Source organism: Heterocephalus glaber, unplaced genomic scaffold (genome assembly GCF_053883595.1).
Source record: "Heterocephalus glaber isolate CG9 unplaced genomic scaffold, H.glaber_assembly_v1.0 deba00001429, whole genome shotgun sequence".
In the NCBI taxonomy this organism is placed as follows: domain Eukaryota; kingdom Metazoa; phylum Chordata; class Mammalia; order Rodentia; family Bathyergidae; genus Heterocephalus; species Heterocephalus glaber.
The window spans coordinates 16,013,649-16,038,618 of record NW_028258294.1 but is presented as its reverse complement, the minus strand read 5'-3'; the positions used below and the strand labels follow the sequence as shown (position 1 = coordinate 16,038,618).

The 24,970-nt window shown below is 34.7% G+C and overlaps 1 protein-coding gene and 1 long non-coding RNA gene across 23 annotated transcripts in view; one reads left to right on the top strand and one right to left on the bottom strand.

Annotated features, from left to right (window-relative positions):
- Cntn5 (contactin 5) overlaps positions 1-24,970 on the bottom strand; it is a 1,206,007-nt gene that overhangs the window by 403,002 nt on the left and 778,035 nt on the right. The gene's annotated exons all lie outside the window — the stretch shown is intronic.
- The window catches only part of LOC147827895 (uncharacterized), a 55,746-nt gene that overhangs the window by 19,325 nt on the left and 11,451 nt on the right, over positions 1-24,970 (top strand). Inside the window, exons 2-3 of the long non-coding RNA XR_015451554.1 lie at positions 5,127-5,199; positions 5,966-6,082. This is a non-coding gene — a long non-coding RNA (uncharacterized LOC147827895). The remainder of the gene's footprint in view (positions 1-5,126; positions 5,200-5,965; positions 6,083-24,970) is intronic.

Here is a 24,970-nt window from a genome sequence, read left to right as displayed (position 1 = left end):
TTCTCTGCCTATAGGAAGTTCTACTCATATACTGTTCTGTATTTTGGGGGCATGCAGGGAATATATTCAGTAACTGAAGAGCAGCACTGCCATCCTAGTGTTATGCTCTGAGAAAGGGGCAACATGGCTTCCTATCTTTTTTGATACTTGGGACTTCTCTTCTTCACAAGGTAAAATCTCCATACTTCTAAACCCAAAACCACATTATTTATTTTTCTTATAAACTTCTCCCCACTTTGACAGTGGGTTTTCATATTATAATAGCATTAGAATTTGTGTTTTTATATATAAAGTTTGCTATTTTACTAGTAAAATGAGGAAGAATTTTCAAGGAATTGCTAGCAAAAAGTTATTTTCACTATTGTTTCTGTATATGAATGCTTAGTTTTTTCAAGAGTTATTGATCCTGCTGCTGTGAATTCATGCTTTTTCTTGCTGCCAGTACTTGTCAAAATAAACTGGGGATTCTTTTTTAGTTTTAGTTATATTTTTACAGGTGTAAACACAAAGCACACAGTCCATAAAATTTGAAACTTTACAGTTTATTTTCTTCTTCCCAGTCATTTGTTTAGTTTTGAGTAAATGAAAGTTATTCATATAGCATGCCTGACTCTGGCAACTCCAAAGGCTTCTAGACTGAATAGTCGTTAGCAATATTCAAATTAAACTCAGATAGTTTGGTGATGGATATTGGACATTCTAAAACCTGTCTCTTTTGGGAGATAAAAAGGATAATTTGTCTTATAAACAATGAAAAGTTTATTAATGAATGAAACAGTTTAAAATGTGAAATAAACCATGAGGATGAAATTTGGACTCTTGGAAATCATACATATCACCTAACATGTGGGAGACAGAAACAGTAGGTACAACTGTCACTATAGTAAGAGCAGCAGGAAGAAGCAATTTTGTTTTTATCTTATTTGATAACAGAAAGCCAGGACCTGGGATTGGGATGTCAGTAGCTCCCTCCACACACCCCCAAAATAAAGAAGGATGCTATCTCTCTTGATTCTTAGTCCCAAACAATTAAGCCCTGTAAAGCCACACATAATTTAAAAAGCATATTATTTGCTCTAGCCAAGTAGATTACCCAATTTTGTATGTGTGCTTACACACACACACACATATGCATATACATATACATGATGTTGGATAGTTCAATGAGAAGCAAAAGACAGAATGCTGCTAATTTTATTATCAGAGGACATACTAGCATACTGTCACTTCAGCAAAAATGATCCAATTCAAACTAATTATAAATCAAAAAGAATCTCGTTGTGTTAGTTATTTTTCTCTCATTGCTGAGACAAAATACCCCGCACCAAAGTTAAAAGGGAAGGGGTTCATTTGGCTTACAGTTCGTAGAGGTTTTGGTCCATAACTAATTGGCTCCAAGGCAGGGATGATAAACAGGCATCCCAGAGGAGAAACAACATGGCATGCACCAGGTAGCAAAAGTAAGGAGAGAGTTTAACAACATCTTTCTTCCCCTTTTATCTTATTCAGACTACTTAGGGAGAATAGCACTCACACCCTTAATCCTAGTACCCATGAGCCTAGCATTGTACCATGAATCAATTACAGCTTCACACACTCTAGATCAAGCCTGTGACCACAAGAGGCTTTGTGGGGACATCTAGACCCAAACCATAGCACTGGTACACCTGCCTGTTTCTCTGTGTATCTTTACCACACGTTGCTAAAATACTGGAACCATCACCTTCTGGGAAACTCTTATTCTTTAGTAGTTATCTCTATATTTTCTGTGTTTAGCACCCCATCTCCCAGATAGTAGGTGCTCAATAAATTTTTGTTGAATAAAGAAATATAACAGTCTGACATCAACAAGTGAAGTATCTGCTATTGTCGCTAATTTTTTAAATTTACCTGTCAGCTACAGTAGGGATAATTCAAAATCTTTCTTGATATGGCCTGAATTGTCTAGCTATTATTTGTTCAAAATAATATTCACACATTTTAGATTGCCAGATGTATTTAACTTAGAGTAAAATTAAGAATATTTGCTACTTTTATACATTAAAAGTATCTTGATATATTTGGAGTAGGAAAGTGACACTTTAGTATTTCCTGCTTATAATGGAAATGAGAATATGAAAATATAGCCCTTTTTTACATTCAAGCCATCTGAAGTCCAAGAGTTTGCCTGTTAAAATGTACATGTAATTATTGATTTTCATATTCTTGTGTTGGGCTCAGTCCTCACCTACATATAACCTTTGCCAAAATTGCCAGCTGAGACTTCATTCTTCCTTTGGATACAGCAAATGCCTACAATGTAGCACTTACATTGTTTTGTTAAATAACTAAATTTAAAAGTAGTTTGAGATTTATGGGGAAGTTGAAAAGCTAGAAGAGAAAATTTCTAAATATTCTGCAAACAGATTATACTATTATTTTCTTACATTAGTATGGTGGTAGACTTTGTCACAATTAATTAACTAGTATTTACATATAGTTTATTAAATTCAAGAGTTTATTGTGACTCCTTCAGTTTTGACCTAATGTTCTCTTTATGCTCCAAGTTCTCATCTGGAAATCACATCACATTACATTGCTGTCATGTTAGACTTCATTTGTGATGATCTTGATAGTGTACAGGAGCACTGATGAGGTATTTTGCTGAATGTTCCTCAAATGGGACTTATCTGATCTGATGTTTTCTCATACTGTGACTGTGGTTGTAGGTTTGGGGGAGGAAGACTATGTAAGTAATGTACTTTTTGATCACAGCGTATCAAGGATACATATTTTTCCCAGGACATGTTAATGTTGATTTCCTGATGATAATAATGTTTTCAGGGTTCTTCTCTGTAAAATTGATTATTTTTTTCTTTCTGGACTGTGTTATTTGGAAGGCAGTACCTAAACACAGCCCAAGCTTATGTAGTAAGGAGTTTCACTCCACCTTTGTTACAGTGGCATATCTTCATATATTGTTTAGAATTCTTCACAGGAGATTTCTCTGTCCTCCCTCAGGTAGTACATTTTTCAATTAGTTATTTTTATCAGTATAGATTAATGTATATTCTATACATTGTGTTATAATCCAACATTGCTTTGTTGCTCATTATTCCAGCTTTTGCCATTTGCTGTTTTCAGTGATTCTTCAATATGCTCTATTGTAAAATTCTTGTGGTTGCTTTTTTTAAATCATCTTTACTTCCTACTTATATTGCTCCTTTATTCCTACATTCAATTCTTGCTGTAAAATATGTGTACATTAAGGGATGAACAGACAATATATTATTGATATTCTATCCATAACTGATGAGAAATAATCTTTTGATTATGAAGGTCCATGTTAAGTGAAAGGTTAAGAATATGAGATGATATATATGACTTTTATCTTTAATTATAGCTTTTGTGTTTGAAAAAGTAAGTCTAAAATATAATTTGAAGAAATACTACTAAATGATACTATTTTTGGTGGCAAAAACCAACTTCACTACTATGCTAGAGGCATATGAATGTTGTGAACTTGATGAACATTTTTTTTACCCTTGATGGCCTAGTGTTCCATGTTTGGAACTCCCATAATAATGGAACATAATAAATTTTTTTCTCTTCATTATTGTTTATTGAATTTTCTAGGTAGCATATATAAATTTCATACAAAAATTAAAAAAATTTCAATCCAACATAAATGGGTTAAAATGGCAGAACAGAATGTAAAATCAGGTTTTAAGGGGAGTACTTCAAATTTTATGTCAATATTTTACCAAACAGTGTATTTTCACTTTCATAATTATCATCTCTCTCTCTCTGTAAGCATGTGCTTTGGAGGAAATATAACGGTATACTAAGAATATATACTAATATCTAGTTTTTTTTTCTTTAGGGCTAAAATAATACATGTTATATTAATGCTCATGCATGTGTATTTAGATAATATATCTTTGCCTATCTACAAATTCCGTTTTGCCTGATTTCTATGCTTTTAAAATAGTTCCTTTCTACTCTTTGAAATGTTCATGCATACTCATGATAATCATAATGATGATGATGATGATGATGATAAGGATGATGATAATAGCTAATTATACTCAATGCTTGTTTTGCCAATGACAGTGCTAAACATTTTATAAAAATTATCCTTTCAACAACACCACAATGTAAGAATCTTCCTTAGTAATACATTGTATACCTCATACTTAGACAATTTAACTTGTCCTAGGTCACAATAATATACGACATAGGTAGCATTCAAACTCAGGTCCATTTGACTCATGTAATTCATCATCGCTGAGCTTTTGGGTTTGGGGACACTAAAAATAATGTCTTGTTAACCTTTCCTTCCTTTATATCTCTGTAGTGTTGCCTCAGGTTTTCTTTGCTAGGAGATTTCTCATTGTTGACACGTTACTACCAAGAATGAATCACAGTCCAAGTGTGATTCAGCTTCCGCAGTTTTACATCAAAAGTAGAATTAGGCATATTCCTGTTATTTTTCATGATGCCCTAGATGTTTCAATGGTACTAGATGTTTCCTCAATGGTACTCCCCTATGTTGTCATAGTGCCATAGCTCATTAGGCAGTTTGCTTTTGTCAGTAACTGTCCATCTTTTAAACATGAGTCTCTGTTCTTTTTTGAGTCATATAAGTCAACAAATTGTTAGGGTAACATCAGCATTTCAACCTTTTTACATAGTGTTATTTGAAAATAAAAATGACAACACTACAGCTGTGCATTCCTTTTCTCTAGCATTCCAGAAAATAGAAAAGGAAGTGTCTATCACATGATAGATTGATTCGTGGAATGACAATGATACTTAATATCTAATGAGAAAGAACATGTATCAGGGACTGTACTCAGAACTTTATATGAATTACTGCCTTTAGTCCTAAGAGGAGCCCAATGAGATAGTAGCTACTGTGAATCTCAGAAGAAAACAGAGGCTGAAAATACATAACATCCCTAGGACACTCAGTAAGTTCCTGGAATTCCAGGACAATTTATTTTGCCATATACTTAATCATTATGTAATACTTCTTCATTACTGGAATGATATTATTAAAGGATTTTTGAATCTTCTTTCACATTTGGAGAATTTTTACATCTACTAATATTCATGGATGATTTTCCTTCTGGTCTCCTTTGCAGAGACCACATCATCAGTTAAAACCATGGTGGCAGCCTTGGCAGCGGTATTTTCAATGGCTCTGGTGAAAACTAGGTGAGAGAATGTGAGGTTCACGTCCACTTCATTTGAACATCTAAATAATTATATTATGTTTCAATCATACTAGGTACAATCAAAATATATGGTAAATGCCTAAAAAATTACTGTAAAAGACAAAGTGCCATTTATCCTTATCGAAATGTTCTCATTTGCTTCAAATACAATTATCCCACTCTTTGTTCCACTTTCTGAAGCAGTTCTGAAGTTCTCTTTTGTGTGTCTTTTGTGTGTCTTTTGTGTCTTCACCATAAACATGGTGAATACTGCTGCTGATTGCCATCCAATGAAAATGCAGGCTCACAAAAAGCTTACCATCTGTCTTTATCCATCATATTTGCCAGTCAGGAAATATGAAAATTCTGCTCTTCCATAAAGTCAAAATGACTATGAAATGTAAACAATTTGAATCAATTCAGGACATCAAAACAGCGACTAAAAGGCAAATAAAGATACTTTCAAAGGAGAACTTATAGAACTGCTTCTCAAAGTGGCAAGAATGATAGAAAAAGTGTGTTCAAAACCAGGTGAAGTATTTTGAGGGTTTTTATGACAATGTATCTTTTACTGAAATATATTTTAATCTAAAAATTCACCAGAGTTTTTCTATCATTTTTATATTAATTATATATTGTATACTTGTATAATTTATATAACATAATTATGAGTTGTGAAAATTTAAATGAATACATGTGAAACAATTACACTATTTACAGTTGAACTTTTAATTTCTGTTCTTTACTATTTCAATTGTTCCCTCTAGAAATTCCTTATACAAGGATTGGTGAATTACAGGCTTTTCTTTCTCAAGAGAACATCTTTTTGCAGCCTAAAGCAGTGGCTATTGCAGATACTGTTGAGCACAGTATCCACTTTCAAGGTAAATCTCTACTGTGTGCTTGTTCAACTCATTTGGATTAAAGTTTTGCTTTTCTTTTTTGTAGTACTGGGAATGAATTCAGGGCCTTCACACTGAGCTAAATCTCTAGCCTCTTTTCAGTTTTGATTTTGAGATAACATATTGCTAAGTCACTACATTGACCAATCTGGGTTTCAACTTAAAATCTTCCTGTCTCAGCCTCCCAAAGTACTGAGATTACTGCTGTATGCTACCATACCTAGCTAGTTTTACTCTTTTAAGTGAGGAGAGTAAATGAATGATTTGTAGGGAGAATGCTCCTAGAAGTTAATCCCAGCAAGGCCAGTAATAATTTTTTTTTTATGAAAAGTATATAGTTTTTGTAACAGAATAGCTCCTCATAATTATCTGGATCACTTACTGATGAAAGTTCATATCTAAAATATAAACCATGGCCACTAAGGGCATGATCTATGTACAAAGTCATTTGCAATTAATATTGCAATGGGAAAAATTAGCACTTTCCTTTTACTTTTATAGTGGTTTCTGCTGAACTAAGGTAATTCCCTCCTGAAGGTTTGTTTGCCCATCCACAGCTGCAGGGCGAGCTGTGTGATCTGAGCTGCTCTATTAGGCTTCTGCTATCTCCACTCAGGATGAGCAGAGCGGTAATCAACTCAGTGCTATATTTGATCATCAGTAACAGCCAGGGTTGTGATCTATAGTGATGAATAAGCTGAGGTAGGAGTAACTTACTTAGAAGCTGTGGAATGTATCAGACAATGCTATGAACCTCTCAGAGTAAACTGCAATATCTGCAACACATGGCTGATAGGAGATCTACCTTCACTACAAATCACAATAATGATCTAAACCCAGCACTAGCAGCTTCTGTATGGTTAAAAAAATCACTGCTTCAGGGAAGATTTAGCTTATATGCAGCACTTACCAGACAATCTTCCCACTTTCATTTTCTTTTCAACCTAAATATATTGTAATAAGTACACAATACCTGAGGAATCCAGTTGGTTTTTGAATAGCACTGAAATCCCTTTTGATTTAATACTATTGATATAAAAATAGTGGTTCTACAGTTCATAATAATGGATTTCAATGAATTATAAAAAGTCCGAACTAAAGTTGAGTCAATGTGACTTTCCTTAGGAAATTAACAATGTATTTCCTCCATGTAAAAAAAATTATCATAACCAACACTTCCATAAATCACATCATAAGGATTTAAAAACATTCTCTTTTCTGGTTATAATTTTAGAAGTTGGGAGCAGGAATTTTATTTTATGTAAACATTGTAATTCAACTGTTGAAACTAGCAAACTGTTTCATGTACTGAGGTCGCTATTTCATAGGTCTGCAGTATATAGACCACATGCATGTCTTCCAGCAGCTGTTCCTAGACTGCCTTCAGCACAAGGAATCTCACTCATCATACCTGCACCAGGCCAGCAACAATGACTCTTCATGCTTCTGCACAATCCGTCTGAATTCCAGACAAATCATAGATGTGTACTAAATAACTGCTTCTGGATTTAATTAAAACTAGCTCATATTTCTTAAAGTCAATTAATAGATTCATAGTCAGCCTTCATTTTCTCACTGAATAATAGTTTCTAACAAAGCATGACAGTTTCTAGGTGTACTTTACAGCTTTATTTCAAAGACTGACACTTACTCTCCTTCAGTATTAAAGAAGTGTCAAAGTTTCTCCATGCTGCCTTGCAAACAGATGGCTGAAGTGGTAGATGTGATTTCTATATCTTAAATCATATATAAAAAAGATAATTCTATCATTCCTAATATTGTATAATAATGTCCTTGAAATGCCTCAAAGAAAAAGTGATATGAACAGCTAGGTATTGGTCAGGGCTGGAGAAAAATATTTTGTAAGGCCAAAAACCATTCCTAGTATTATCCAAGATATTGGTATATACAGGTTTTTATAAGCCCTAAATTTCATGTATGTTTATAGAATTAAACATCATAATCTTCTCAAATATACTTTTGGAATGAAGGATTGCATCAACTGTAAATTTGAGTCTTATTTTAATTGTCATATTACACTTAAAGGCCCAGTCCTATTTATTTCCTTTCTGTATTTGTGGTCATCAGTGAAGAGAATGGAAATGGAGAAAAAAAATGATTCTTCTTGGCTTCTGTGAGGGCTCCACCACTCCATCAGTGAGTGTGCGCAAATCCCAGGGAGCATCTGTGTGGCCCAGATCAGTGCGCCAGAAGCTCCTGTGCTACTGCCCAGGCTGGGGGTTTGCCCAGAGAGGAGCTACATGGGCTCACAGGTTTCAGCCAGGGGCCCGCCATACCATTGGCCACAGCCAGAGACCCAACTTGAGAGCTGTACAGGCACAAAAACAATATCCAGAGGCTTGCCTGATAACATTGATAAGCGCATGGAGACCCTAGACAAAGTCTGGGCAGACAACAGGAACTGGGGTGCACAGCCTCTAACCAAAGGCTCTCCCAGACAACAGCTACAGAGGGGCCCCAGTGAGAGGCATTCCTAGATACCATCCGAAGTGTGCACAGGCCCCAGACAGAAGCCTGCCCAGACAATAGGTCAGCTCAAGGATCCAGAAGGCGACCACTCTGAACCCAGGAATTGGTGTACTGGTGAACGGCAGAGTAAAGGATGTTAGGTGGCTTGCTGAGAATTCAAGAGCAGTGGGTGAGCAAAAAGATGCCTCAAAAAACCCAGCAGGCTGCATCTGTTGAAATGAGAAGACACATAAATAAGTCTCAAAACCAGACTTGCAGATCACCTAAGGCAACCCCAAAGGGCAATGAGATGGAACATTCTGATTCTCAACCACCTGGACTCCCTGAACTGGTAACGAAAGAGGATCTGGAAAACATGAAATCAGAAATAATTTCTCAGATAACACCAGATATCGTGCCCATAGTACAGGACATGATTAATAAATCTAGAGTGGACACAGATAAAAAATAGAGGAGCTGAGGAACATGATGGAATGCCAACATAGGAAACAAATGGAATCCATAAAATGATGCAAAATGATTTCCAAAAGATTAAAAACTCCATTGTAAGTTTATGCAGCAGAATGAGCCAGTGCAAGGATAGAATTTCAGATATAGAAGATAAGATTGCAATTAGTGACCAGGGAAAGAAAAATTGCTTAAAAGTAGTAAGGGACCATGAGAAATCAATCCAGCAGATGCTAGACAATGCAAAGAAGAATAACATCAGACTGATTGGAGTCAAAGAAGGAACAGGAGAGAGTGCAGATGACATAAAAAATCTGTTCACAGAAGTGATGGCAGAAAATTTTCCAAATAGGGGAAAAGAACTTGACATAGAGATAAGTGAGGCATATAGGGCTCCAACTAGCCTTGATAAAAAAAAAATCTACACATAGGTGTGTAATAGTTAAGATTCCAGAAACCCAACAAAAAAACCCCAAAATTCTATAAGCAGTTAAAGAAAAGAAACAAATCACATACAAAGGAAAGCCCATCAGAATCACAGCAGACTTCTCAACACAAACGTTCAAGGCAAGAAAAGCTTGGTGACATATTTCAAGCCCTAAAGAAAATCAATCTCCAAACCAGACTGATGTACTCTGCAAAACTATCTTTCAAAATTGATGAAGAAATAAGATACTTTCATATCAAAGAGCACCTTAGGAACTTCATGAATACCAAACCAATGCACCAAAAATTTTTAAACAATATCCTAGGAAAAGACAATGAGAATCACAAAACCAGGAAGCCCAGTACAATGAATCTATCAGGCATGATGAGAAATTAAATGCAAAGAGGGAGCATCCAACAAAACAAAAAGGATAAGTCAATTCATATCAGTAATAACCATCAATGTTAACAGTCTCAATTCACCAATCAAAATAAATAGACTGGCAGAATGGGTCAAGAAGCAAGATCCAACAATATGCTGCATACAAGAAACACACTTAATTCAAAAAGAAACTCAGACTGAAATTTAAAGGGTGGAAAACAATACTCTGTGTGACTGGAACCCCCCAAAAAGCAGGAGTAGCTCTCCTCTTTGCAGATCAAGTGGATTTCAAACCAACACTGATTGAGAGAGACAAAGGAGGACATTACATCCTTGTAAAGGGAACAATTCAAGAGGAAGAGATTACAATCATTAATATATATGAACCAAAAACTAGTGGACCCAACTACATAAAACAAATACTAATGGACATGAAAAATCAAATAAGCACTAATAAAATAGTAGTGGGGGACCTCAATACCACACCATCAGAAACAGATCAACTAGGCAAAAAATAAGCAATGAAATAACTAGAACTCAAATTCTTGAACCTAACAGATGTTTACAGTGTTACACCCCACAAAATCAGAATACACATTCTTTTCAGCTGCACACAGGTTGTTCTCCAAAACAGATCACATACTCGCCCCTAGAACAGGTTTAAGTAAGTACAAAAGAATTGAAGTTATCCTCTGTATATTATCAGACCATACTGCAATGAAATTGGAGATCAATAGCAAAAGAAACTGCAAGAATCTCATAAACACATAGAAACTGCACAGCACACTTCTGAATAAACAATAGGTCACAGAGAAAATTAAAGAAGAAATCAGACAGTACCTACAATTAAATGACAATGTCAATACAACACATTGGAATCTATGGGACACAATGAAAGCAGTGTTATGAGGGAAATACATAGCAGAGAATACTCATATTAGGAAAACAAGGAGAGCTCCATTACACAACCTGATGCTGAACCCCAAGCTTCTAGAAAAGGAAGAGCAGGACAAACCCAAAGTTTGTACAAGGGAGGAAATTATAAAAATCAGGGCAGAAATCAATGCAATGGAGACTAAGAATGATACAAAAAATCAATGAAGCCAAGAGATGATTCTTTGAAAGAATAAACAAAATTGACAAACTCTTAGACAACCTTATCAAAAAAAGGAAAGAAAGGGACCAAATCCATGCAATTAGAAATGAAAAGGGTGAAATTACAATGGACCCAGCAGAAATCCAGTAAGATGGAAAATACAGAAGAAATGGACAGATTCCTAGATACGTGTGAATTACCAAAATTGAACGAAGATGACCTAAAATTCTAAACCACCCAATATCAATGAAATTGAAAATGTAATTAAAAACTTACCAAGTAAGAAAAGCCCGTGTCCTGATGGCTTCACTGCTGAATTCTACAAGATATTTAGAGAGGAACTACTGCCACTACTGTTTAAACTCTTCAATGACATTGAAAGGGAAGCAATAGTCCTAAATTCATTCCTGGAAGCAAGCATCACCTTGATCCCCAAAGCAAAGAAAGATCCAACTGAAAAAGAGAGCTATAGGCCAATCTCACTAATGAACATAGATGCAAAAATCCTTAATGAGATACTGGGAAATAGAATGCAGAACATCATCAAGATGATCGTACACCCTGATCAAGTGGGATTCATCACAGGGATGCAGGGATGCAGGGATGGTTCAACATATGCAAATCAATAAATGTAATACACTTTATCAACAGAGCCAAGGAAAAAACCATATGATCACCTCAATATATGCAGAAAAAGCATTTGACAAAATCCAACATGCATTTATGATAAAAAACCCTACAAAGAATTGGAATAGATGGTCTCTACCTCAATCTGATTAAATTTATGAAAAACCAACAGCCATTATCATCCTAAATGGTCAAAACTGAAAGCCTTCACACTAAAATCAGGAACAAGACAGGGATGCCCACTATCACCACTCCTGCTCAGTGTAGTTTTAGAAACATTAGCCACAGCAATTAGACAAGAGAAAGAAATAAAAGGAATAAAGATAGGAAATGAAGAAGTCAAATTGTCATTATTTGCAGATGACATAATACTCTATATAGAAGACCACAAGAACGCCGCCAAAAGTCTTCTAGACTTAATAACCAAATTCAGTAAAGTATCTGGATAGAAAGTCAACACACAAAAATCAATAGCTTTTCTGTACACAGAAACCAGACTCACTTAGAGAGAAATGGGGCAATCAATTCCTTTCCCTAAAGCATCCAAAAAATTGAAATGCCTAGGAAACAATCTAAGAAAAGAAATCAAAGACCTCTACTCTGAAAACTATAGCAATCTGAAAAAATGAGATTGAAGATGATATCAGAAAATGGAAAGACATCCCTTGTCCCGGGTAGGAAGAATAAACATAGTGAAAATGGTCATACTACCACAACTGCTATTTAAATTCAACGCAATCACAATTGAAATCCCAACAGCATACTTCACAGACCTGGAGAAAACAATCCAAAAATTCATTTGGGACAAGAGACCTAGAATACCAAAAGCAATACGAGTCAATAAAGAGAAGATAGGGGGTATCATAACCCCCAACTTAAAACTATACTACAGATCTATTGTGATAAAAACAGCATGGTACTGGCAAAGAAACAGACCCGAGGACTAGTGGAACAGATTAGAAGATGAAAAAACAACTCCAGATACACTCAGCCACCTCATCTTCAAGAAAGGAGCCAAAGACCCTCACTGGAGGAAAGATAGCCTCTTTAATAAATGGTGCTGGAAAAATTGGGTTTCAACTTGCCAAAGATTAAAATTAGACCTATATGTCTCACCATGCACTAAACTAAAATCAAAATGGATTAAAGATCTAAATATTAAAACAGATACACTAAAACGGCTGGAAGAGAGGTTAGGTAGAACTGTTGAAGCCATTGGTGTAGGAAAAGATTTTATGAACAAAATCTCAGTTGGTCGTGAACTAGCACAAACAATCAACAAGTGGGATATCTTCTTACTGAAAAGCTCCTGCACAGCAAGAGGAACCGCCAACATTGTGGAGAAAACCCATAATGTGGGAAAAATTTTGCACCAGCTGTTCTTCAGACAAAGGTCTACTATCTAGAATCTATAAACAACTTAAAAAAATCAAACCTCCCACATTTAAAGACCTAATCCAAAAATGGGCATCTGAAATGAATAGACATTTCTCAAAGAAGTAGAAATAGCAAAGAAACATATGAAAAAATGTTCAACATCACTGGTCATTTGAGAGATGCAAATGAAAACAACACTGAGATTCCACCTCACTCCAGAAAGAATGGCTGCTATCATGAAATCAGCCAATAACAAATGCTGGCGGGGCTGTGGGGAAAGAGAACACTGCTCCACTGCTGGTGGGAGTGTAGACTGGTGCAACCACTTTGGGAACCAGTATGGAGATACCTCAAAGAACTAAGATTGGATGTCCCATTTGACACAGCTATTTCCCTGCTGGGTATCTTCCCCAAAGAATTAAAAGAATCATACCACAGTGATATATGTGCACCCATGTTCATAGCAGCACAATTCATGATAGCTAAAACTTGGAAACAACCAAATTGTCCATCAACTGGAGATTGGATAAAGAAAATGTATTATATTTTTATTAAATGGAGTATTACTCAGCCATAAAGAATGAAAAACTAGAGACATTTATAGCTAAATAGATCCACATTGAGGCGATTCTCTTAAGTGAAATAAATAGGACACACACGTGTAAATACCAAATAGTTTCTCTAGTGTGAGAAAATGAAAGTGTAAATAAGGACTAAAAGGTATAATAGATAATGTGAAATAGGAAGAAAAGTTTCAAAGGTGAAGGTGAGGGGGGGTAAAGGAAGAAGGGAATGGAATTAATGTGAGAAAAAGAAAAAATGGAAACAAAGTCTTTGTAGATAGGGAGGGGTGGAGGGTTTGGAGGGCAGGGGAATGGGGAAAAATAAGAACCAAGATGGATTACATAAAGGTGCAAATTTCCAATGATGAATGTTATTATATTGTATACCTTAAATATACCTATAAAATTAATTAAAAATGATTAACATTTATATTTATTGTCATCATCTATTGATATGAAAACAATGATGCTATAATTCACGATAATGAATTTCAATGAATTATAAAAAATCAGAAACTCCAGTCAAAGTGACTTTCCTTATGAAATTCACACTGTATTTCCTCCATGTAAAAAAAATAACCCATGCTTACATAAATCACATTATAAAGATTTTAAAACATTCTGCTTTCTGGTTATAATTTCAGAAGTTGGGAGCAGGAATTTTATTTTGTGTGATGATTGTTATTCAAGAGTCAAAACTTGCAAACTATTTCCTGCACTGAGGTTGCTATTTCATAGGTCTGCAGTGTGTAGGTCAAACACATGTCTACAGTATTACTGTCAAAACAACTCTTAGCTGCCTGTATTACCATAAAAACTTAAATTTATTATGAGAAAAAGATGGCCAGTAGAGCAATGACAATATTAATATTTTATCTTATCTTTTTCTATTTTAATATTTGTGTGATTCAAATATTTTTGATGATGATAATGGTAATACTTGAAATATTAATAAGCGTGCTATGCATATGTGGGGAAATGTCATGTATAACCACATATAATTATTTTTGATCTGGCATAAAATTTAGGAACAGTTGAAAGAGCAGGGAAACTTGGTTTTCTAGTAGGGAAACCTAAGTCACACTGAGAGAAATTCTCAGAAACTGCAATGAATTCTGTATTTGTTTATTCTTTACTCTTAAAGAGAACAAGTAGTTATGAAAATATGGTCCTCCTGAAAGTGACTATGCAACTACCAGTGCACTACAGAATCCATTTGAGCACAGACTTCCTGCTTGATGTGCTAGAATCAAACACCAGTTCTCAAACTTAATGCATCATGGGCCAGTTATTTCACTTTTCTCTATCATGTGATATTCATGTCTGCATAATTTCTACTAGCACATGTAAATATATTTGAGCATTATATGGAATAATGTGTTCATACCATTTGACACAGGGTTAGTTTATAAATAAATTCGGTAAATGGTAGTTCATAGGATTTTTTAAATTAAGGACATAGAACCAACCAGAAAACCAAAACTTAAACAGTTTATGCATTTATGTGAGTAAAATTAAAATTGAGAGAAGTTTTCTAAATCTGCAGCATGAGAACTTCACATGTGTTCTGTTTTTCACTTGTAAACTTCTGTTCATGCAGCCCTCCTTTGGTCTTTTATTTAGCTAGGATCTGCTTTTACCCACTGTTTTATATCAGACACCATCAGAAACTTAAAAAATCACAACAAAATATTGGTTCCTGTCAGACAGGCTTTGTTTCGTAGAAGGTTTTGAATTCTTTAATCATTTGCTCCTTGTTCTTTTTTTTTTTTTTTTGTACCGGGGATCGAACTCGGGACCTTCCTCTTGTGCAGCAGGCGCCGCAACCACTGAGCTAAATCCCCTGCCCTGCTCCTTGGTTCTTTAATAATGCCCACTGTCACATATTGCATATAAACCAGGCCAGCTTGCATCATTTAAACTTGAGAACATCGAAGTCCATCCCTAACTTTCATCTTCTTTTCCATGTCATTAGTAGCTTTCCTTTAATCAAATCAAAATCAGCTTATGTCTTTTATGACAAAAACACATAGCAAACGAAATGTAAAAGAAAAACCTAAAATAAAGCAAAGGTCAACATCAGGATGCTTGACTCTAATCTCAGGGCTCTCATCAGCTCTATCATTTAAAATGGACTTAATTACTTACATCAGAGTTTGCTTATCTCCAAAGTAAGGCGATTGGTAGACATAACCTCAAAATGCCCTCATATTTTAGTACAGTATATAAAGTCTGCTATTTATTTAACAAAAAGAACTGGCATGAAAATTGTGGAGCTCCTTAATATGTGATAATTATGGTACATGCACTGAAAAGACTGTTAATATGAAGATTATTACTATGCATGACATAGAATTCTATCCTTTAAAGCAATAAAATAGAAGAACTTTGTGTATTTCCTAAAAAGCTTTGATGGCAAATGGAAAAATAAATTAATATTTTACTAACAGGGAAAAGGTATACATTGTTTATAAAATAGGCAATACGAACAGATTTAATATTTCTGAGGTAAGTTTAATAGATAAACAGTAAAATTCTAATGCAAATGCAGACAGTGCTGTATAAAGCTACTACTGGGTAAAGCTGTATAGCATTGTATACTGTGGCGGCATACAACTGTAAGCAATAAAGCAATGTCAGCTGTGTGATAAGTTCTCTTTATATTGTTAAAACAGTTTTAATCATTTTAAAAATATAATTGAGTATCATTAAATGATAAAATTCTACCCACTCTGAATGGCTGATTAGAACTTCAAATACAAAATTACCTTTTCTTATATTTGTGAAATGCTCTGGAATCCACAAAGATTTAATTGTCATTTAGAAGCTGAGAACTTTAAACTTGGTCAGTTTAAAAGGCAGGGCAAATGAGCAGAACTAGTTAACGCTTGGACACATGGCTGTTGATCCAGTGGACATGAATTCAAAACAAAATTTCCAATGGCTTTGAAAGATCAGACTTTTACTCCCAGTTGTATCTGGCTGAGTAGGTTCAATTAGAGATAGATTTGTCCACTAGCAAAGTGGAGTATTTAAACCATTGCTTATCTTTTTGAGTTTTGTGAAACTTGAGTACTCTCTGATACAAAGAATTTCAGAGTCAATGAGAGCAAAGTACCTTTCTGCATGATAAAAGAAGGAACTCATTTTTCAGGTTAACTTCCAAAGGGTATTAAAAATCCATATTAATGAAAATATGGAAAGAATTTTACTCCATGAACTTTTCAACTTCATTTAAAAACCTCTATAATACCATGGCATCTAATTATCACTCCTACAGCTCTATTTTCTTCCCAAGGAGTTCGGAGCAATTTACATAGTTAAAGCACTTTGACAGAAAAAAAAAAATTAACAAGATAAAAGAAACTGAGGCACACAAAAGTTAAGAAGTTTGGTCAGTATTATAAAATTGGAGATAAAGAAATGAAAGTTATCAATTAGTGTAATAATAAAATAATTGGGCTCAATTATACTATTTCACTTAAATTCTGTGCCAACTTGGAAAATCATTGTGTCTCTGAACCTCATCAAGCCTATGTAACACTGAATCATTTTCTATTTTCAAGGTCACTGCAATGGTTGGGACTTTGATACTTTTATGAAGTATGTTGTTTTTGCTTCCTAAGACAGTCTCTGAAGAATGGTTACTTTTTCATTTGATAAGTGGACAATGAAGTCTAAACATTTCATGCTTACTGTAAAGGATAATAAATATAAAAGTATTCAGACCATTTCCTCATTACACATCTTAATTCAGCTGAGACTTCAGCCTTAGATGCATATACTGAGGTTGTATCGTGAAGATAAAGCTGAACAGGGTTCATGAGTTGCCTGGAGAAAATAGAGAAAAGCAATTTGGGGAGGGAGCACAGGGATCAGGAATAGAACATCAATCACCAGTTATCAGGAGCAAATATAACTACAAGGGAATAACAGGGAATAGAACAAAAAGTCAGGAATTGCAGGCACCAGAAACAGGGAGGGAAAAGGGGTGAAATTTTTGAAGCAATTAAGTTCAATGCAGGTCTGAACAGCTTAGAGGTAAGATTATTTTTACGGATGGTGTCTGCATGGCATAAAGATAGTTCAGTTAAAGTTATAGGATAGCCCAGATACTGGAAACAGTAAATCACAAAACTGGAGAAGGATGTGAAAATTTCTTAGGTTTCTTTCAGTGGAGGATATTATGGAGATTCGCAGTCACTACTGGTAATTTGTGACAATGTGGAATTATAAATATCCAACCTAGAGGAGTAGAAAGAAGGAGTGTTAAATGAAATTTAATAAAAAGTTTGTTTAAAAATGTAATTTGCTTTTCTAGAAGTGAGAAATCACTTTGAAAATTAGAATGCTTTTGTGTAATTGTGCTTGTTAAATGCTTTACTAAGCTAATACAGTATTGATTTAACATTTATCAAAAATATAAGCAGGCCAATTTATTCATTCATTCAGCAGGGACATATGAATTGAGTGCCTATTCTGTTAGGGATGTCCTCAAGAAAAATCAGAGGTCACAATCTTTTAGAAAAACAATTTGGAACGAGTTATTACAAATATGTTCAGTTCTGGGTATAGTATGTTTTAGGACAGTATAAAATAATATGAGAGATAGAAGTGGCATATCTGAAGATCCCAAAGCCTGGCAAGATATAACAAGGATATAGTGTAGTTAGAATAGAGATACTACATGTATCTCAGCCTTATGTAATAGTTTTTAATTCTTTCATGCAATAGGAAAATCTATGATCTTCTTATTAGTCATGGTTAAAATAGATGTATATAAGGTTACAATTGGGGCCAGAGATTTAGCTCAGTGGTTCCACTGCCTGCCCTGCAAGCACAAGGACCCGAGTTCGATCCCCGTTACCAAAAAAAAAAAGTTATAATAGAACCAATAAAAGAAAACCGATGATTTGTTTGCTCTACTTCAATTGCAGTCTTCTAATAGTCAAGTTTCCATTTATGAATGTATCTCAATTCAACAAAACCTACTAAATTAAAAATTAAATGACAAAAAATTTTCAGTAATCATTTTTGAATGGCACAAATATTATTAATGTGACACATGTTCACCGTGTAAGACAAAGTAAGTGAATAAATAGGTTAAGTCTAGTCTATCATCCCTGATAACTTTTAGAAATAGAATTCTTGATGGAGAAGGAGAGAGATAGATATTGTGCAGGAATTGCCCGAAGTAAGAGGAATTATCCTGGATTTGATTTGCAAGTATCAGCATGATCTACTCTTGAACTGTTTTATTTCTATGAACTGCGCAGCAAGGAGCACATCTACTAACTTTACAGTGTTCTTAAATATCACTTTCCAATAAATAATACCAAATCTTTTAGGAGAAATGATTCTTTGTAAGTTTGCTGTTTGTCATACCATAGAGGATAGAAGCTAGGGTCATATCGATAGATATGTGGAGAGAGTTTCACTGGATGAAATGGGGAAATTTGGGTTTCCAAAAGGATAACTGCAATTGATTGAAGTCCACAAATATGTCTAAATAATAAAATACATGAATTCTGTTGTTATCAAGTTGTTTATCTCAAAGAATGAAAGTGCGTCTATTTGTTAACTTAGAAACTGATAAAGGAATGGAATGAATCCAAAATTTATCCTGTACTTTCTCTATGACGTCTACTAAGAGTAACTCAGTAGCAGATGAAGAATAAGTGTCTACAGGAAGATGTTGGAGTGGTAAGCAGCAGCAAATCAGGCTCTCTGAGATTTGGAGTCCACATGGTGGCATATAGAAACATGGGGTAAAGAAGAATGAAAGGAGTGGGTTCTCAGAATCCAGCAATTATCTGAAGTTAAGAATTGGAGCACACAAGAAGATGAAAGAGGGGGACCTCAACATAGAAGAGGGAGGTGGCAAATGGCAGTTTCTCCCTGAATCTTTGCTCTCAGTATGAGGGAGCAAACTCAAACCTACTGAGGCCTAGTAACAATGGGAGACTCCAGCAGCCTCCATGGAGAAACACACCAGTGGAGCAGAGCAGTGGACACTACGGCCTGCAGTGGGTAGTCAGTGATTCCAGTTCAGGTGTCCCCAGGAGAGGATGACTGGCCAGTTGCCATTTTGGAAGGGGTCTCATTAAGCCCCAGATTCCAAGCAGTCATGGGTTGGCTCCATCTTGGGGCTCCCAGTGTCAGAGTGAGGTGCAGGACTGAGAGAGATATAGGGCCAGGGAGCTGAGTTCAAGCTGGCAAGAGGCACCTGGAGTGTTTTGGGCTTAATGACTCCTGTCCCAGCAGGGCTATGTTTTCCACTTTATCTAACAGTGACAGCAGAGACATGTCCCAGACATTTTTTGTTGTTGTTGTTCCTTTCTTTGGTTTTATTTTCTTGTTCTTGTTTTTGTGAGTGTGAACATTCTTTCCAGTTTTTTGTCATTGTTTTGTTCTTGTTTCTGTTTTTTTTTTTTTTTTTTTTCTTTCCTTTTCCTTCTGGCTTTTTCACCAGTGATTCAAAGATTCCCAAGCATGGAAAAGTAAATTTGACATACAGATAAATGAGGCACATTGAACTACAATTAGCCACTTAAAAAAAAAATCTAATAAGGCATATAATAGTCAAGATTCCAGAAATTCAACATAAGAACAGAATATTAAAAGCCGTTAGAGAAAAGAAGCAAATCACTTATAAAGGAAAGCCATCAGATTCACAGCAGACTTTTCAACACAAACCCTCAAGTCAAGAAGAGCCTGGAGCGCAGTATTCCAAGCCCTAAAAGAAAACAACCTCCAACTTAGATTGATATACCCAGCCACACTATCTTTGAAAATTGATGGAGAAATAAGATACTTCCATGACAAAGAACACTTGAAGAAATTCATAACCACTAAACCAGCACAAAATGTTCTGAAAAATCTTCAGCACAAAATGTTCTGAAGGATATTCAAGAAAATGATAAAAAAGACTACAATTCCATGTACTCTAATAAAATGAATCCATCAGGCAAAGCAAGCAATTAAACAGAAGGGAAAGAGAGGAAACCAACAACAGAAAAATTATTTACCAAGGATAAGTCAATACATGTTAATTATAACCATCAATGTAAAGGTCTCAATTCACCAATCAAAAGAAACAGATTGGCTGAATGGATCAAGAAATAAGATTCTACAATATACTGCATAAAAGAAATGCACTTAGTACTGAAAGAAATTTGTAAACAAAGGCAAAGTTTGGAAAACAATACCCCATAGGACAGAAATGTGGAAAAAAGCAGTGGTAGCTATTCTATTAACAAAGTGGATTTCAAGCCAAAACTAACAAAGACAAAGAAGGTCATTACATACTTGTTAAAGAAACAATCCAAGAGGAAGAGATAACAATCATAAATATCTATGGACACACAAATCCCACCACATGCTATTATATTAAACAAGTATTAATGTTTTTTTCTTTCCCTTGGGAAAAAATGGAAACAAAGCTTTTGTAAATAAGGAGGAATGGAGAGTTGGAAGGGAGGGAAGGGGAATGGGAAAAAACAACAACAAGAACTAAGATATATCATGTACAGGTACAAATTTCCAGTGATGAATGTAATCATAATGTATACCTAAGATGTACCACTAAAGTTAATTTAAAAAAACAAGTATTAACAGACATGAAAAATCAAATAAATATTAATACAACTGTAATGTGGGATCTCAATATGCCATTGTCACAAATAGGTCAACTAGATGACAAATCAACAAAGAAATATCAGAACTAAACCAGACTTTTGAACAAATGGACTTAGTAGATGTCTACAGTGTTCCACCCCACATCAGAATACACATTCTTCTCAGCTGCATATGGGACATTCTCTAAAACAGACCACATACTAGCTCACAGAACAAGCTTAGGCAAATGCAAAAGATTTAAATTATCCCATGCATATTATTAGACCATAGTGCAATGAAATGGGAAATCAATGGCAAAATAAAACTCAAAAATTGCATAAACACATGGAAATTAAATAAAACCCTCCTGAACAACTGAAGAATATTAGATAAACTTAAAGAAATTAGACAGTTTCTACAATTATTTACAATGCCAATGCAACATGCCACAACTGATGTGATTCAAAGAAAGCAGTGCTGGACTGGGGATTTAGCTCAGTTGTTCCACCGCCTGCCTTGCAAGTGAAAGGTCCTGAGTTTGATCCCTGGCACCAAACAAAACAAAACAAAACAAAACAAAACAAAAGAAAGCAGTGCTATGAGGGAAATACATAGTAGTAAATTCCCACCTCAGAAAAACAGCTCAAATTATCAACCTAATGATGAATTTCAACCTGCTAGAAAAAGAAGAGAAAGCTGAGCCCAAAGCTAATAAGAAGGGAGAAATTATAAAAATCAGAAGAGAAATTAATACAATTGAGATTAAGAAATCAATACAAAGCATCAATGAATTGAAGATATGGTTCTTTGAAAGATTAAATTAACAAATCTTTATCCAACTTTACCAAAATAAGGAAAGAAAAAACTCAAATCCATTCACTTAGGAATGAAAAGGGTTAAATCATAACAGATTCTACAGGAGTCCAGAAGATCATCAATACCTACTTCAAGAACCTGTATTCCAGTAAGATGGAAAATACAGAAGAAATGGATAGATTTCTAGATACATATGAATGACCAGAGCTGAATCAAGAAGATATAAAAATTCTAAATAACCCAGTATTGGTTATTTAAATTGAAGACACAATTAAAAATCTACCCACAACAACAAAAAAAGCCCAAATCCTGATATATTCACTGCTGAATTCTACAAGAAATTTAGAAAAGGTCTAATGAAATTGAAATGGAACCAATACTACCAAACTCATTCCTGGAAGCAGTCATTACCCTGATACCAAAACCAGAGAAGGATCCAACCAAAAAGAGAACTACAGGCCAATCTCCTTAATGAACATAGATGCAAAAATCCATAGTAAGATACTGTCAAACAGAATGTAGCAAATCATAAAGAACACTGTACATTATGACCAAGTAGGATTCATCCCAAGGATGCAGGGATGGTTCAACATATGCAAATCAAAAAATGTAATATACCACATTAAAAGAAGCAAGGACAAAAATCATACAATCATTTTATTAGATGCAGAATAAGCATTTGACAAAGTCCAGCATCCATTCATGATAAAAAAAACCTATAGAAAATTGGAATAGATGGTCTTTATCTCAATCTGATAAAAGCTATGACAAACCAATAGCTGACATCATACTAAGGGGACAAAAACTGAAATCTTTCAGTATAAAATCAAGAATAAGACAAGGATGTCCACTATCACTACTCTTATTCAATATAATTCGGAAATATTAGCAAGATCAATTAGATGAAAGAAAAAATAAAGATAGTAAAGGAAGAAGTTAAATTATCATTATTTGTGGATGATAAGATAGTCTACATAGAAGACCCCAAAAATTCTACCAAAAGATTTCTAGATTTAATAACTAAATTCAGTAGTGTAGCTGGACAGAAAGTTGACACTAAAAAATCAATAGCATTTCTATACACAAATAAACTCACTTGGAGAGAAATGAAAGAAACCATACCTTTCACAATAGCATTCAAATAAAGTGAAATACTTAGGAACCACTCTAACAAAGGAAATCAGAGACCTTTACACTGAAAACTACAGTACTCTGAGAAAAGGAGATAAAAAAGGATATCAGGAAATGGAAATATGTCTCTTATTTTGTGGTAGGAAGAATTAATATAGTGAAAATGGCCATATTTTCATAATTATTTTAGAGATCTACTGCAATCCTGATTAAAATACCAATAGTTTACCTCACAGACTTAGAGAAAATAATTCTAAAATTTGTTTGGAACCAGAAGAGACCTAGAATAGCCAAAGTAAATCTGGGCAACAAAGACAAGGCAAGAGGCATCATAATCTCTGACTTGAAATTATACCACAAAGCTACTGTTTTTAAAAACAGCATGGTCCTGGCAACAAAACAGACCTGAGGATTAATGGAACAGATTAAAAGATGCAGAAACAACTCCAAACATACTTAGCTATCTTATCTTTGAAAAAAGGGCCAGCCACCTTCATTAGAAGAAAGATAACCTCTTCAATAAATGGTGCTAGAAAAACTGGCTTTTTACATGCCAAAGATTAAACCTAGTTCCATATCCCTCACTATGTACTAAATGGAAATGGAAATAGAACAAAGATGTAAATACTAAAACCAAAACACTAAATATGCTGGAAGATAGAATAAGAAGAACCCTTGAAGACATATGTATAGTCAAAGATTATGAACAAAACCTTGATGGCACAGGAATTATTATAAAAACAACAACTGGACTCATCTTATTAAAAAGATTTTGCACAAAATAAAACAAAACAAAACACTAACAGAGTGAAGAGAAAATCTACAGGGTCAGAAAAAAATTTTTGCCAGCCATTCCTCAAAGGACTAATATCTAGTATAAAGAACTAAAAAAAAACAAAACAGGCCCCTCCTCAAATTTAAAGATCCAACCAAAAAATAAGCATCTGAAATGACTAGACATTTCTCAGATGAAAAAGTACAAACAATAAATAAATATATGAAAAAATGTTCAACATCACTAGTCATTCAAGAAATGCAAATTAAAATATCAGTGAAATTTTTAAATTAATTTTGGGTATACATTATATGATATTCATCTTTGGAAATTTGTACCTTTATGTAATCTGACTTGGTTCTTATTTTTTTCCCCATTCCCCTGCCCTCCCCTCCCTTCAACCCCTCCACTCCTCCCTATTTACAAAGACTTTGTTTCCAGTTTTTCATTTTCTCATATTAATTCCATTCCCTTCTTTCCTTTTCCCTACCCCTCATACTTCCCCTTCCCCTAAATTAGTAAAAATAAATAAATAAATAAAACACTGAAATTCCATTTTACTCCAGAAAGAATTGCTATTATCAAGAAATCAATCAATAACAAATACTGGCGGGGCTGTAAGGAAAAAGGAACCCTTTTCCATTGTTAGAGTGTAGACTGGTGCAACCAACGTGGAAATCAGTGCGGAGATTCCTCAAAGAACTAAAACTAGAGGTTCCATTTGACCCAGCTATTCCCCTTCTGGGTATCTTTCCAAAAGAATTAAAATTATCACACCATAGTGATGTATGCACAGTCATATTTATAGCAGCACGATTTGTAATAGCTAAATCTTGGAAACAGCCCAAATGCCCATCAACTGATGAATGGATAAAGAAAATGTGTTTTTAAAATACAATTGAGTACTACTCTGCCATAAAGGATAAACTTGAAACATTTCTAGTAAATGGATGCACCTTGAGACCATACTCTTAAGTGAAATAAATCCGACACACATATTTAAATATCACATTGTTCCTCTTGTGTGAGAAACCAAAAGGGTAAAACAAAATGTGTAATAGATATTGGGAAATAGGAAGAAAATGTTCAGATGTGAAGGGAAACAAGGGAGAGGGAGAGGGAA